The sequence below is a fragment of the Euleptes europaea genome, chromosome 15, assembly GCF_029931775.1.
Source record: "Euleptes europaea isolate rEulEur1 chromosome 15, rEulEur1.hap1, whole genome shotgun sequence".
NCBI classification, from domain to species: domain Eukaryota; kingdom Metazoa; phylum Chordata; class Lepidosauria; order Squamata; family Sphaerodactylidae; genus Euleptes; species Euleptes europaea.
In genome coordinates, this window is record NC_079326.1 from 19,206,408 (window position 1) to 19,220,676 (window position 14,269).

Consider the following 14,269-nt stretch of genomic DNA (forward strand, 5'->3'; position numbering starts at 1 on the left):
CTGAATTGCTAATGAAGAGCTCAATGTAGCTGCTGATGCATTTCAGTTTTTCCTCTGTGGCAACTGGTGAAGGTTTTGCTGACATCACAACATGCAGCTGTTGATTTTCTATTATGGCTGAGGCTTCAGCAAGTGCCTTAACTGACTGCTTTAGCTGCTACCTGCCAAATGTCTGAGTAATCAACGGTGTATCTGTGTATGATTTATGCTCTTCTTTAACAGAGCCCCGTAGAATCTTGAAGTAGTGATATTATGGAAACAATACGATCAAAACCTTTATCCAGTGAAGCTAAATGTCAGCATGATGCAGGTATGGTTGTTCTTGTATGTCTTGTTCATCATGGAGAAAGCTTTCCTCAATTTGAGATGACTTCATAACATGGTAAACAAAAATCCTTGCTGAAATATGTAGAAATATGCATAGCTTCCTTCTTCCTGTGTTCTGGTCTACTGAAATTTGTGGATAATCCAGTGATTTACTATTATTGTATTGATACATTTTTTGTTAATGTCCTATTTTTCTCGGGTGTAGGCAAAGCTATTCAGTTAGCTAATTTATTTACATGGAATTCTCAAATTAGTCAGGCTTATTCATTGTGGAGGATAAAAATTTCTATTGTGTGTTTGAGCATATCTTGACATCCTGTGGAAGTTATGAAGAGATTAAATATGCAGTAATTGCACTGTTGTGATCATGCAACAAAGTCTGTATAGGTAACAAAATGATTTTCTTGGGAAGTGTATGTTTGTTGATTTCTTGAAGATTAATTGTGTACATTTTTCTCTCTCTAGTAAAATGTTGACCTCCAAAGATCAGAGTAATATTGCAGAATGTAGCAGGGGAAAAGCAAAAAATAATGTAATGGGAAAATGTGGGTAACGATTTGACCCTTCTGAACTGATTAAAATTATTAATGATACCTACATTTACGGTCTACAAATCTATGAAATAATCTAATGCTGATCTAAAACTTTGAAACTCTGTAGATTATATTCAAGGGTAAAATTTTTCTATTCTATAATCAATAAAGATTCTCCATATAATAAATTGTATGTAGACTAAGATTCATTACAGTTTTGCATGCTTCAGTCATCCTGGACATAAATGAAGATTTCTCTTTAGTCTCTCAGTAACTAATATAGATTTAGTAGCTGATAGCCAGGAGCAGATTAAAGGCTTTATGTTAAAATTAGTCATGGTCAAACCAAAGGTGTATGAGAAACAGTATATCTTTAGAAAAATATTTTTGAGGTGCACCTACATTTTTGCACTGTTGTCAAAAGAAAACTAAAAAAAATAAAACTAAAGAAATGTTGTCAAAATAAAACTAAAGAAATAAAACCTAAGAAAAAATATTACTTGCATTTGTCTTGTGGAAATGTTGCTTATAAAGCATTTAAAATGTTTTCATTTTTCTCACTGAATCTGATGTTGTGGTTAGTCATAAAATGGTCAATGGTGACATGAAAATCAAGACTAATGTTAGCTTACGGAATGATGTGATGCATTCTTCTGTAACAAGCCACCAAAATTGCATAGGGGTGCAATCCTGTGCATTGTTTGTTTCAGGTACTCACCTTAAAGGAGCATTTTGCTAGAAAGTTATCCTTTTAGCTTTATGGGGCTTACCTTTGGGGATTTATGCCCACATTAAGTGCATTTTAATATATGAGGATAAAATTAATAAAATGAAAATAAACCAGAAAATGATTATCGTCGTGTAAATAACTACAGCGCTGTCTTTAATGTTCAGAAACACCAATACACAGTGCCCGGGGGGCAGGGGGGTATAAGAGAATGAAGTGTTAAAATGTGGCATTAATAGTTGTAAGTATGGTAAGCCATAAATGTTTGAAGTATGGCAGCTGCTAAAACTACTGTACTTCTATTTTTAATCTTAAATTTGGTTTGAAAGCCACAACAAACCAAATACCTGACTGTCCTTGAATAGCTCTCTTTGTTAATAAACAATTTGCTTTTAAATTACTGTTTTACATAAATTTGACTCTTATGTAGTTAGACATTTTATACTCTCATGGCAAACTAAAAACTGGAGAAAAGCATGCATTCTCATTTTACCTTGTAAAAGTAGGTTTAGGTTGGTTTTTAGGGATGGGTAGTATGTTGGTAATACCTTCAGTTGTAGATTTTTCTTTCCTTATGGGGTTTTCAGAAGATGCTTTACAGGCATCTGTAAGGGTTCAGTCTCATGAATCCTTATTCAGTGCTGCTGCTGATTATATAATTGTGACTTTTCTAATAATTACACTTTTTAAAAAAAGCATGTTGCCCTGTAAAGTTGCAAGTAGCTTTAGGAATTAAAAAAATGATAGTATGCAAAATTATGTTTATGATGCACTGAATACTTTTTGTCTTGTTACATACCGGAATGAGTTTACCCCATTGGAGATCCTTAGCAGAAATATTGTCTAGTCTAAAGGAGACAGCCGCTGAAGATTAAAATAGAAAAAGAGAATGGTGCTGAGATGCTTAAGAGAGTATTTTCCTGTGGTTTAGGGATTTTGTATGTAATCTTTGTGTTAGTGAGTAAGGCTTTGTGTAAATAGTAGGATGGAATAAGTTAGAATAAAGTGAGAAGCCAGTATAGTTGAGGTGAGTCAGCAACCCCTGGGTTCAAATCCCCATAGGTCACTAGGTGGCTTTGGAAGAAGCTGCTTTTTTTCAGCATGGGCTACTTCACAGGATGCTGTGAAGATAAAATGGGGGGAACCTGATGCATGTAATCCCCAAGCTCCTTGTGGGAGAGATGCAAATATGGTCAAAATACAAGTAACTGTTTTGGGTTCAGTAGTGGAAGATAATTGCTGTCTGTGTTCTTTGTCCTTGAGCCAAAGGTACAATGTTCTGACTGAGCAGATAAGGTTATGAAGTCTGGCGTGAGAGATGGGAGGCTGGTGAGAGGCATGTTAACCACCGTGGTATAGCAGGTAGTACTAGACGTTCACCCCAGAGGTGTGGGTTCTGTCCTTAACATTTTAAGGTCATCATCAAATTTTATTTCAATACACTATTAGCTCTGAATAAAAATCAGAGTTAGGTTTAAATAATAAAAGTTGATGGTCCTGGGAAGGATGATTTGAAGAAGAGGAGGAAAGATCTTCTATGGGGAAAGGTTTTCAATCAGCCGTTTAGGAATCCCGCTAGACCGGAGGCAAAATTTGGATACTTGAGTGGTTATCTCCCGAGAGGAGTCTGCCAAGAGAAGGGAAACTTTAGCTTCTTCCGATCTCCCAGGAAACGATGACAATATGGGGAGAATGCACTGCGATCTTATGTCGTTGTAGAAGGGACATTGCAGCAGAACATGTTCTATTGTTTCCACTTTTCTCTGTTTTGCATGGGCATAATCGTTGATGAAACATTTTTAGATGAACCAAAGAGATGTTGCTTAGCATTTGGCCCATGCTGGTGGTAATGGAGAGAGACCATCGGGGAAACATGGGCAGGCAAGATATTAAGGACTGCATAACTAGGAAGAGCTATTGTTGAGCTGATGTCATTTCATGCATTAGATAGTGAAAGACGGATCCTGGTATATGTGTCACTATGGGTTGACTGATTTCTCAAGAACAGGTGTAAACCTGGCATGATGTGGCAGTAAGAGTGTTGGAGTGGGAAGACAAAGACTCAAGCTCCCATTTGTCCAGAAAGTTCACTGGGAGAGCATGAGTCAGACACATTTTCTCAGTCTAACCTGCCTCAAGGGGTTGTTAAGATAAAATGGAGGAATGGAGAATCGTATCCACTTCCGTGAACTCCTTGTACGAAAGGTAAAAGAAAACCTATATAGTTAACAATGCATTCAGCTGGGAGCCTCAGTCAGCCCCTGTTTCTTGAAGCATATTTACCAAACATCCTTTCATTGGTATGAGGAAAAGGCCGTAATTCTGTCCGTGCTGTAATATATGAAACAGTCTTTGTATTAGCCAGTTCAGAAACATGTTGTGCAGTATAGGACTGACAGCGGTATAAGAACCGCAGGTAGAATATTATGAAATTGTTAGAGTGGTACTGCCTAGTCTAAAATAAGATTACATAGCTTTGTATTTTAAAAAAATTGCCTCCTGGATTGTGTAAAAGATTTATCCCACCATTATTGTTATATGTTGCTATGGAAATGACTTGTTTAAATCAGATATAGATTTTCTAAAATGGCACTTTTCTAGAAACCTATGGTAAACCTGCATCTGGGAACCATGGTCAGTCCGAGTTCCTTATAGCGTGTTTACCATGCCACTGAGCTTTCTGTCTTATGTTCCTTGTGAAATCTTAAAATATAGAGGTTTTTTTTTTTTTTTTTAAACTGTCTTGTGGTGTAACTTGCTCTCTTTTTGTTGACAACTTCTAATGATCTGTATTTTTAAAGAGTACCATTCAGAAAAGCCATTGTTAGTTGTCTGTCAGAGAGAAGAAGAGAGAAATGACACAAAGGCAAGAGAATTATTATGATAAAGTACAAATGTTCAGCTTTGATTTATGTAGAAGATGGTATTTATAGTGCAATAGATAGCTTTTTAGCATTTTCCTGTTCCCATTTCCATGGTTACTGCTTTAGCTATGGTATTACATGGGAGAGTAATAGTCAGCCTTACCTTAGGATCTAATTAGTGAACAGATTGATTGGTAGGTTCTTAAGTACTGTTAAAAACCAAAGGGTATGCAAAATTAAAGCAATTTTTCCTGTGACAATAAAGCTGGTTATATAGTTTGCTTTAGAGGCCATGTATCAAGCCTGCATGTACATGAGAGCCTGCATGTACATGAGAGCAGAAATGACTTCACCAGTCCTAACTGTACTTTTGCATCCAAACGGTAACAACTGCATTGTATTAAATGAGGTGGTACCATCCCAGCTGAACAACATAAGCTCAGTTTTCTGGTGCACGTGGCTATAAAAGAGCCAAATAATATGGAAGGCTTATATCTCCCCTACTTCCATTTTGTTGTGTAACCAGCTACAGCTGCAAAGAAAAGACTACGGCACCTGGGACTGCCATGAGTGCATGTTCTTTACAGCAAATTGACTTGAATTGCCCCAAGGCCTCGCCAGCACTGAGAATCCTGTAAATTAGACTGGATGACAGGTTATCTGGCTTGTTGTCCTTTGTTGCCCCCACCCCTTCTGCAAAAGGTCTATAAGCATCATAAGAACAGCCCTCACAATGACTGCTTCCCCCAAGACTTCAAGATAACATTAAAGAAGCCCTTTGTGGAATTAAGGTAACACAACTTGGCTTCTGTGGTCTGTTTTGCTGTCCTGGGTACTGATGAAGTAGGAATTAAAGTTGTGCATTAGAAAATGAGAATAAAGTGATGGAAGACAGAGATCTTAGGACCTTGACACATACCGGCCAAGTAGAGTTCAGGCAAAGTTTCGGCTGTGACTCTCCTGGTTTTTTTCCTGGAAGAGAAAAGACTCTCTCCAAAATGAATAGCTTTCAGGGTATTCTAATGCTCTTTAGTCCCATGAAGGCCAGGGGCTTACTGGAGGAAGCGGGTCGGGTGTGGTTTTCTGTCTAATGTGTCTAGTCTTTTTAGTGTTATTGGTGTAATGTATTTAGTTTCAGATGCATTTTAGAACAGCAATAACAATAGTGCAGCATTTTCTTGGTGTTGTGTGTGCAGATAAAGCAGGTTAGGTGGAGACTCCAGAAAAATCAATTACATTTTAAGGTATGTAGTGTGTTTTGAAATATACGAGTCCTTAGCTGTGATTGACGTAATATGCGTTTTCTGGCTACTTTTTGAAGTCTCATAAGTGGAAATTGTTCCTGCTGCAGAAAAAAAAGTGTTTATGTTAAAACACTGCAGGAACTTTCTCCTCTGCTGAATTTTGTTCGTTGTGTATCACTTTATTTCAGTAACAGTCACAGAGAAGTGATACATCTCTTACTAGCAAAGCCTCTTGTAAACCACCTTAGTGCACTGACTCAGTACACCTGTAAAATATTTCTCCTTCATCTTTGAGTCTGTAAATGTGTTCCATTGCAGTGATACTTATTTGTTTACAGTGCTATGAAATAAAATGTTATGTAACTAAGAATGTTATAATAGTGTGTGTGTGTGTGTGTGTGTGTGTAGCCCACATCTATGCATGGTTTCTCAGATATGTCCTATGTTCAGCAGAACATTCCTCAGTAAGTGTGCATAGGATTGTAAACTAGTTAGTAAAAGTAAAAAAAAGTGGCGTGACACACCTGAGCTGGGTAGATATTTTGATAATTTATAATAATGGGGATTCTGACTTCCTATATCTTGAGCAGAAGGCATGGATCCCGATGATTTGGGATGCTGAAGAGTTTTACTGCCCTCTGCTGTAATTTCCTCTGCAATTCAGCAGCTTGCACTAACTAATCCTTGCTTATATCAACATTGCACCCCAGAGTCAGCCTGTAATATCTCCAAGTGAGAAGCTTTTTAGTTGTCGTCATGTACTTTGGGCACCACACACCCGGTTGAGTATGTTTCAGTTGATACCACAAGTTAAGTGTGTAAAGACATCAGAATTAAGTTCTAGAATTTGGCACTGGCCTGTTTCCAACCATGTATGCATGGTGTAGTGGTTTAGGTGTTGGACTAGGATCTGGGAAACCCAGGCTCAGATCTCCCCTCGCACTATGGATGCTTGCTGGGTAACCTTGGGCGAGTCACACACTCTCAGCCCTGACCCTGGGTAGTATTTGGATGGGATTTGTTTCTCCCAATTCCTTTCAGTGCATCTTTCACTTCACTTTCTAAAATTGCAGGTGGTTTTTCAGAAGATTATTCTTGGAAGGAATCTCTCATCCTTTTGATACCTCTTCAGTATATTGTTCCATCTTTTCTTTGTTTTGTCTAGTTCTTCCTGTTTTATTGTTTTCTTGTATTTCTTTACTCTGGTTATTATAATAGCTCTCTTTGTTTCTATGTACCAGTTGCTCGAACACTGCATTCTGTTTCTGTGACCTTTTACTTTTGCTTCTCATCTATCTTAAGCAATTTCAAGAGTTTTCATCAGTCATCCATTGAGGTTTTTCATTTCTTTTGGCTACAGGAATAGTCTTTCCACATTCTTCCTTGATAATAGCTCGGGTTTCAACCCATGGTTCTTCAGGTGAACAGGAACCAGAACTTAGTAATTCAAATCAATTTTTTGCATGATCTTTGAACAGCATTCCTGAAGAGTTCAGATTTTATATTGGCACCTTGAATGTTTTGGGTTTTTTCTTTTGCTTTATTCTAATTTTTGATATTAACTATCAGCTCCTGGTCTTGTTTTAGCAGAGGGAATAGAGCTTCTCCATATTCTGCTTCTGATTATATAATCTATTTGATTTCTGTATTGGCAATCCAGTGCTGTGTATGTATACAGTCATCTGTTTGGTTGCCTGAAACATGTGTTCTCAATGAACAACTTGTCTCCAGAGAATTCTATGAGTCGCTCTCTTGCTTTGTTTCATGCTCCTAGTCCAAATTTTCTGCCAATATGCGATTCTGTTTTGTTTACTACTTCTACCTTCCAATAATCTGTGATTATCAAAACATTTTGTTTAGGTGTGTGATGAATTTCTTCCTGGACAATTACATAAAAGCATTGAATTTCTTCCTCATCAGCATATGTACTTAGGGCGTAAACTTGAATGGTGGTTATATTGATAGGTTTTCCATGAAGTCTGATTGATATTATTCAATCAGACTTTGCATTATAGCCTTTGATTGCTTGTGCTACATCTTGCCTCACTATTTGAGGAACTCTGTGTTTGTTATTATCAGAGTAAAACATTTTGTAATTTTCTAACTGAAAATATCCTAATCCAGTCCACTTTACTCACTCCCAGGATTGCAATATTTAAATGTTCCATTTCTCGTCTTACGATTTCGAGCTTATCTTGGTTCATACTTCTTACATTCCATGTTTCTATTAGATGTGTAGAACTGCTTTGGACTTTCATCCATTCACATCAACAACTGAACATCCTTTCCGTTTTAATTCAGTTGCAACATTAAGAATAGTGGTACTCATAGTGTTCTCTGCTCTTCCTCAGTAGCTGATTGAGTGCCATCTGACCTGGGGGGTTCCATCTTCCAGCGCTCGCTCTTTTGCTCTCTCTATATTTATTTGTTTGTTTGTTTCCTGTTTGAGTGGTTGTTTTGGATTGTCCCATAATAGGGTTTTCAAGGTGCCAGATGATCCGGTTTACCATTGCTTCTTCTGCAAAGTACTAACCAGGTTAGCTGAGTGTCATTGCCATTGTCTATAATAGATCCTCTGCCAGCAACACTTTCCCCTACTGCTGCTGACAAGTAGCTACCCTAAGGATTCTTCCATCCCCATCACCATTGGAACTATCCATTCTCTTCTGCTGATGTGGCTGTCAATTCCTGAATGGGGTCTAAAATTCTTACAGTATTGCTTTCAGCTTTGCTGAGATGCTCAAAGAGCATATTAATGTAAAGAAAATTACTGTAATAGTTTTCTTAAGGAAAGCAGTTTCAAGTTGATCATTAAGTAGACTTCCATCAAAGAATATGACTAGAGGGAAAGAAACTTCATATGAGAGGCGGCGTGGTATTGACCACTGAACTTTAACGTAGGAAACCAGATTCCAATAGCCTTGCAGCTAAAATGTTCACTGAGGGCCAAACTAGACAATACCGCATCCCAAGTCCATCAATGGGACGCGGCCAGGGTGGATTCGATTTAAATAACGATTTAAATCACTAGTCAGTAAGACTTATTTTTTTTATCCACCCTGGACACAACACCATTTTAGATCTTGGTTTTTAACTTTTCAAAATGTTGCAGGGGCTTGATCCTGCTGGGGATCACAATGCAGGGATATGAGGTGCTCTGAAAACAGCCTGGCGGAGACAGGAGCCCCTCATTCTCCTTTGCCGCTGTCTCCTTTGCAGCCCAGTGAAAATGGGCTGCCATAGCATCTTGAAAAATAAACATCCGAGTTCTAAAATGGCACTTTGTCCCCATGGCAGACTCAGGGCCATAATGTCTAGTTTGGCCCTTAGAGACCTTGTACAAGTTCCAAACAGCTCAGCTCTCTCAGGAGTTCAGAAGTTCTGATGAATTGCTTGGTACCATTCAAATACAGTGCAAACACATAGCAGCTGGATGACTTGTGTGGTCTCCATTCAAGCTGCTTAAGAGATTACAGGTTTATCTTGTTCAAGGCAAGATTACTTAACAGGTACTTGAAGCCCCTCATGTTCTTGTAGAGCTACTTTCCCCTGTTTTTTTTTTTTTTTTTTTCATATTCATTTGCAAGTCTGATCAGCGTTCATGGAATGCATGAATAAATTTCACTGACGAATCTTTGTTTGTTATTTATAAATATGCTCTGTATTATGTGCCTATAAGGTGACGATTGGAGAACCAAAACAGCACAGAAACAATATATGCAATGCTTAATTTTATAAGTGAATAAAGTGCAAAAGTGACAATAAATATATACAATATAATACAACAAGATACAGGTAAGTAATATATCTCAATCCAGCATATCTCAATATAAGGTGACGATGGCAGACGTTCAGTTCTCCAGTAGTGCCATATTAATGTGTGTGTGTGTAAAGTGCCGTCAAGTCGCAGCAGACTAATGGCGACCCCTTTATGGGGTTTTTAAGGCAAGAGACTAACAGAGGTGGTCTGTCAGTGCCTTCCTCTGCACAGCAACCCTGGTATTCCTTGGCGGTCTCCCATCCAAATACTAACCAGGGCTGACCCTGCTTAGCTTCTGAGATCTGACGAGATCAGGCTAGCCTGGGCCATCCAGGTCAGGCCGTATTAATGCATTATCATAATTGACCCTGTTCAATTTTATTCCTCTAAAATGAAAATCTGAAGGCATTTTTCCAAGGCATGTACAGTGTACAGTTAGATCAACCACATCTTCCCTCTAAATTTCAACCAAATAAACATCCTCTTCCCTGTCTTGCGCTTACAGTTTTCCTAACTGTATAGTGGGAGACAACGCAATTGATGTGAGTTCCTTGAGTGCCCTGTAGGAATGGTTGGGAGACTGTTTCCATCACCAATTGTGCATTTACTGAAATGTGTGATCTCTTTATCAGAACCAGTAGAAGTATCTCAAAACCCTTAATCAGAGTTCATCATAACAACCACAAAAAGGGTGGGGGGAGGAAAAAAGCTCCCTCAGGACTGCTTTATCATGCCCTGAACCATCTTTTTCTCTTCTCCCCCTCATTTTTCTGTCTTGAAGGCACCTACATGGGTGAGGGGTTTAGGGTTCCAGGGTATGTTTCTATGGAAATTCCTGCAGCAGGTGTGCCATTTCATTAGAAATAATGAAGTGCTATGGCAGTATTTCCCAGTCCTTACTTGTACCCATGGAGAAGAAGAGCTTTAGGTGTCATAATCTTGATAGATAATCCCATTTTAAACTGAGAATGGGTATTCAAGTTACCCTCTTCTTGAGGATGCCATTTCAGAGATTTCCCATGGTAACTTCTGTAGTCTTTTGTTGTACTGTTTATAAATTCTTGCCCACTGGCAGCATCATGCTTTTTTGCATTGGCCAGGAACCACCAGGAATATGGAATTGTCATATGGCTGCTAGCGATATGATGAAGCTGATGATTTGGCCAGTTTACCACAGAAAATGCCCAGAGTAACATGATCAGCAGCTGTAAGCCCTCTTATGAACAAACCTATGAGAGAGAATCCTTTGGTAAATACTACCTTGTGTGAAGGTCCTCACTTATAGCTTTGATCTTGTAAAATAAGAACACTTTTCAACAATGACTCTAGTTTTGCAAAACTTTTTTTGCAAATATTAGCGGAGGCTTACATTTTTCTCTTACATTGTCAGAATCAGTTTTTAAGACAGAAATTTGTCATCTTAGCATATCTTGCGTATAACACAGAATTTCGTAACCATGAATGCTCAGTGTTTCTTGAGCTATGAAGAATTATGTAACTGAGGAGAAGATGATGGGGAGGGCATGGCTCGATGGTAGAGCATTTGGTTTGCATGCAGAATGCCCCAGGTCCAATCCCTGGCATCTCCTGGTAAAAGGGTCAGATTAGGTTATACAGAAGACCTCTATGTAGAGAGATGCTATCTGTCCAAGTAGACAATACTGACTTAGATAAACCAATGGTTTGCCTCTGTGTACAGCTGCTTCTTTTATTTTTAAAAAATTATGTTTAGAAAAGCATCACCCAGACAAACAACAACAGCTGCTTCATGGATTTATGGAAGACCATTCTTGATGCAAGCGTGGAGAGCTGGATTGTTTCCTGTTTCCCATTTTGACTGTACCAGCGATGGAAAATTGTGGAGTGGATGGGACGTGAATTTCTTATGGAGAATTGCATTCTTCTGAGAGTCTCTCTCTTCCTCTGCTTTTATAGTAGTTCGTGCATCTGAGCATGTAGGGTTGTTGTTTTTTTAAGCAAGCTGACTGATCTAATTGGTATTTGCAGGATTATTAAATTTTTGATAGGCTGATGATCAAGGATGAATCTTTTTAGTTCTGTACATAAGTTAAAAGCTCCAGTAACAGTGGACCATGCCTGCTGAAACATTTGGAGGCAAAAGGAAGATACCAAGGGATGTGCTATGGATTGGTTTAAATTGTTCCTTATGCGCAAGATGCAGAGGTTTTCTGTTGGGAGACCAGATGTCATCAGTGTGGGACTTGCTCTGTGGGTTTTCATAAGGTTTAATCTTGTTCCTCATACTATTTAATTTCTTTGCAAAGCCCTTAGAAGAAATAATTCAGTTTTGGTCATCATGCTCTATATCTCATCTAAATCTTCAGGTGATGCAGGAAAGGTTTTGAGCCACTGTCTGGCTGCTGTGAACAAAGTCTTTTGAAGGTGCCATCCTGCAAATGGATAATAACAGCAGCTGCCCCTAACCAGGCTTTCTCTGTTGCACATCCCACCGTGTGAAATTGCTTGCCCGAGGAGGTAGAAGACTCTCACACTTCTGCCATTCTGCAGTATGTATAAACAGAAATGTTCAGGAAGGAATTTTATGAAGGAAATAGGGTTGTAGTATAATTGAATGTTTTAGGGGAGAGAGCATCTGCTTGGCATGCAGAAGGTCCCAGGTTCAATCCCCGGCATCTCCAGTTAAAGGGACTAGGCAAGTGTGTGTGTGTGTGTAAAGTGCCGTCAAGTCACAGCCAACTTATGGCGACCCCTTTTTGGGGTTTTCATGGCAAGAGACTAACAGGTGGTTTGCCAGTGCCTTCCTCTGCACAGCAACCCTGGACTTCCTTGGTGGTCTCCCATCCAAATACTAACCAGGGCCGACCCTGCTTACCTTCTGAGATCTGACGAGATCAGGCTAGCCTGGGCCATCCAGGTCAGGCAAGTAGGTGATGTGAAAGACCTCTGCCTGAGACCCTGGAGAGCCACTGCTGGTCTGAGCAGACAGTACTAACTGATGGACCAAGGGTCTGATTCAGTATAAGGAAGCTTCATGTGTTAGTTTTTATAAAGGTAGTTTGAGATGTGTTGCACCGTTTATTGTACATATTATCTTGGTTTTTCCTACCTTGTTTTCTGCTTTTGTAGTTTTCGACATTGCTCATGTATGTCATGGGTTAATATTTTTATGTCTGCATTCTTCTGATATAATCATGGAAGTCCTGTTGTGTTGTTCATTGAATGTCTCACGTATGCCGCCTGCATTGCTTTTATATTTCAGAATCTTTGACTCACATGAAAGGCAGGCTATAAATGAAGTTAATAAATAACATAGTGAATCTGGTAGGCATTGTGCAGGGGCAGTGCTTGTCTTCAGTTGTTACTAGAATATGTCCAGTGTAGATTTCACTGGTCTCCAGAACCCTCACAGGTTACAAACGGTAAAAAGGGACTACCAAAGAAGGCTGGAGGAAGCTGTCCTTGAAAGATCTACATCATTCCTTTTAATAGCACTTCAGTACATGGCAAGGGCAGAAGTACCAATGACTCATTTTGCGCAAGCAGCAGGGTTGGCCTTGGTTGCAGCGGGGTCAGCTGTGCGTGCCCTTATGCCAGCGCTAGTGCTTTGTTTCCAGTTCCGTCAGCCACTCGGCTAATATATTGCATCGGATAGTGTCTTGGGCGGGGGGGGAGGAAGATCTACCTAAATGTTAGTTTAAAACGCTTTGTACTGTTATTGCTCTGGGCCTTGGTTCTGTCATTTTTATTGGCAAGAGAGATGGTGTTCATATTCCTCCCCCTGAGGACATTTTTGAATGAGGGAGAGATGAAGGGAGGTATTACCAATTTGTAAGTCCTTGCTGAGAGGCACTTGCTTTAAATTTCAGTAAAATGTGCATATCCTTACAGAAGGGAGCATTTTCAGGAATGAAGTAATGAAGGATTATTCTCTGCAAAAAAAATTGGGTTATATTAGCCGAGTTTCCTTGTAGCTGAATGTACGTCAAATGTATACAGCCTAGTTTTGTTACTTATCACTAGTTTTTATAAATATGTATTATTCACTGCCACTTGCTAAATTGTCTCTTGAAATTGCTTCTGAAAAGTTGTGTAGACAAATATACATTTGGGAAAAAGGGGGAGGAATGGGCTTAGTATTGTTTAAAATCTTGGATTCTTTGAAAAACCTTTTAATACTTGTTTTAGGTGTCTAAAAGGGATGATATTGTTGATGCCAGACAGTATAACACAGTCCAGGAGTCTCCAGTGGTGATAAGGACATGGGACTCCTGCCAGATTCCAGATGGTTCATCACAACTAACATCTTGGTTGACAACCGTGAAAAAGAACCTTGGATTATTTTATTTTATTTTTGTGGAAGACCGCAGTCGTGGATCTACAGGATACATCAGGCAAGTCATCTGGAGCATTTATCTGTTTTTATCTGCTTGAAGAGGAGCAGAAATCTTTTGCTTTGAGCCCAGGAAGGGGTGGGGACTGGAAAAGTCTAAGGATTCACATTTGTAGTTCTTCAGCATGAGTGTCAAGAAATTATTATACTGGGAGGGGAAACACTCCAAATGTTAAGGGGTGAAGCTCCGACCTGTTCTAATTAGTATAAGTTGGAATTGAGTAAGAATTACTTTTCCTTGTTTTAACAGTAGCTTCAGTCAATTTTTATTTTTTCCCTTTTTCAGAGTTTATGTATGGCCAGTTTAACTTCAAGAATCCACAACACTAGTTTAGAGCAAGGGCTTACATAAGTTTTTCAGCGGAGGTCATGGGATCGCATCTGATTTTCCTCCCACTACCGTAACTGTACTTGCATTGCATCAGTGCAAATACTTGTGGTA

The 14,269-nt window shown here is 39.1% G+C and overlaps 1 protein-coding gene across 5 annotated transcripts in view; it reads left to right on the forward strand.

The window, feature by feature from the left end:
• The first annotated feature begins 234 nt into the window (after window positions 1-234).
• Window positions 235-14,269, forward strand: part of R3HDM1 (R3H domain containing 1) — an 83,523-nt gene continuing 69,488 nt past the window's right edge. For 2 of the 5 annotated variants that reach the window (XM_056861117.1, XM_056861118.1), the window contains exons 1-2: window positions 236-310; window positions 13,623-13,828. The gene's annotated coding sequence lies outside the window, so the exon portion shown is untranslated. Of the gene's footprint in view, window positions 311-13,622; window positions 13,829-14,269 lie in introns of all 5 variants that reach the window. The other 3 variants (XM_056861116.1, XM_056861119.1, XM_056861120.1) reach the window with 3 other exon arrangements.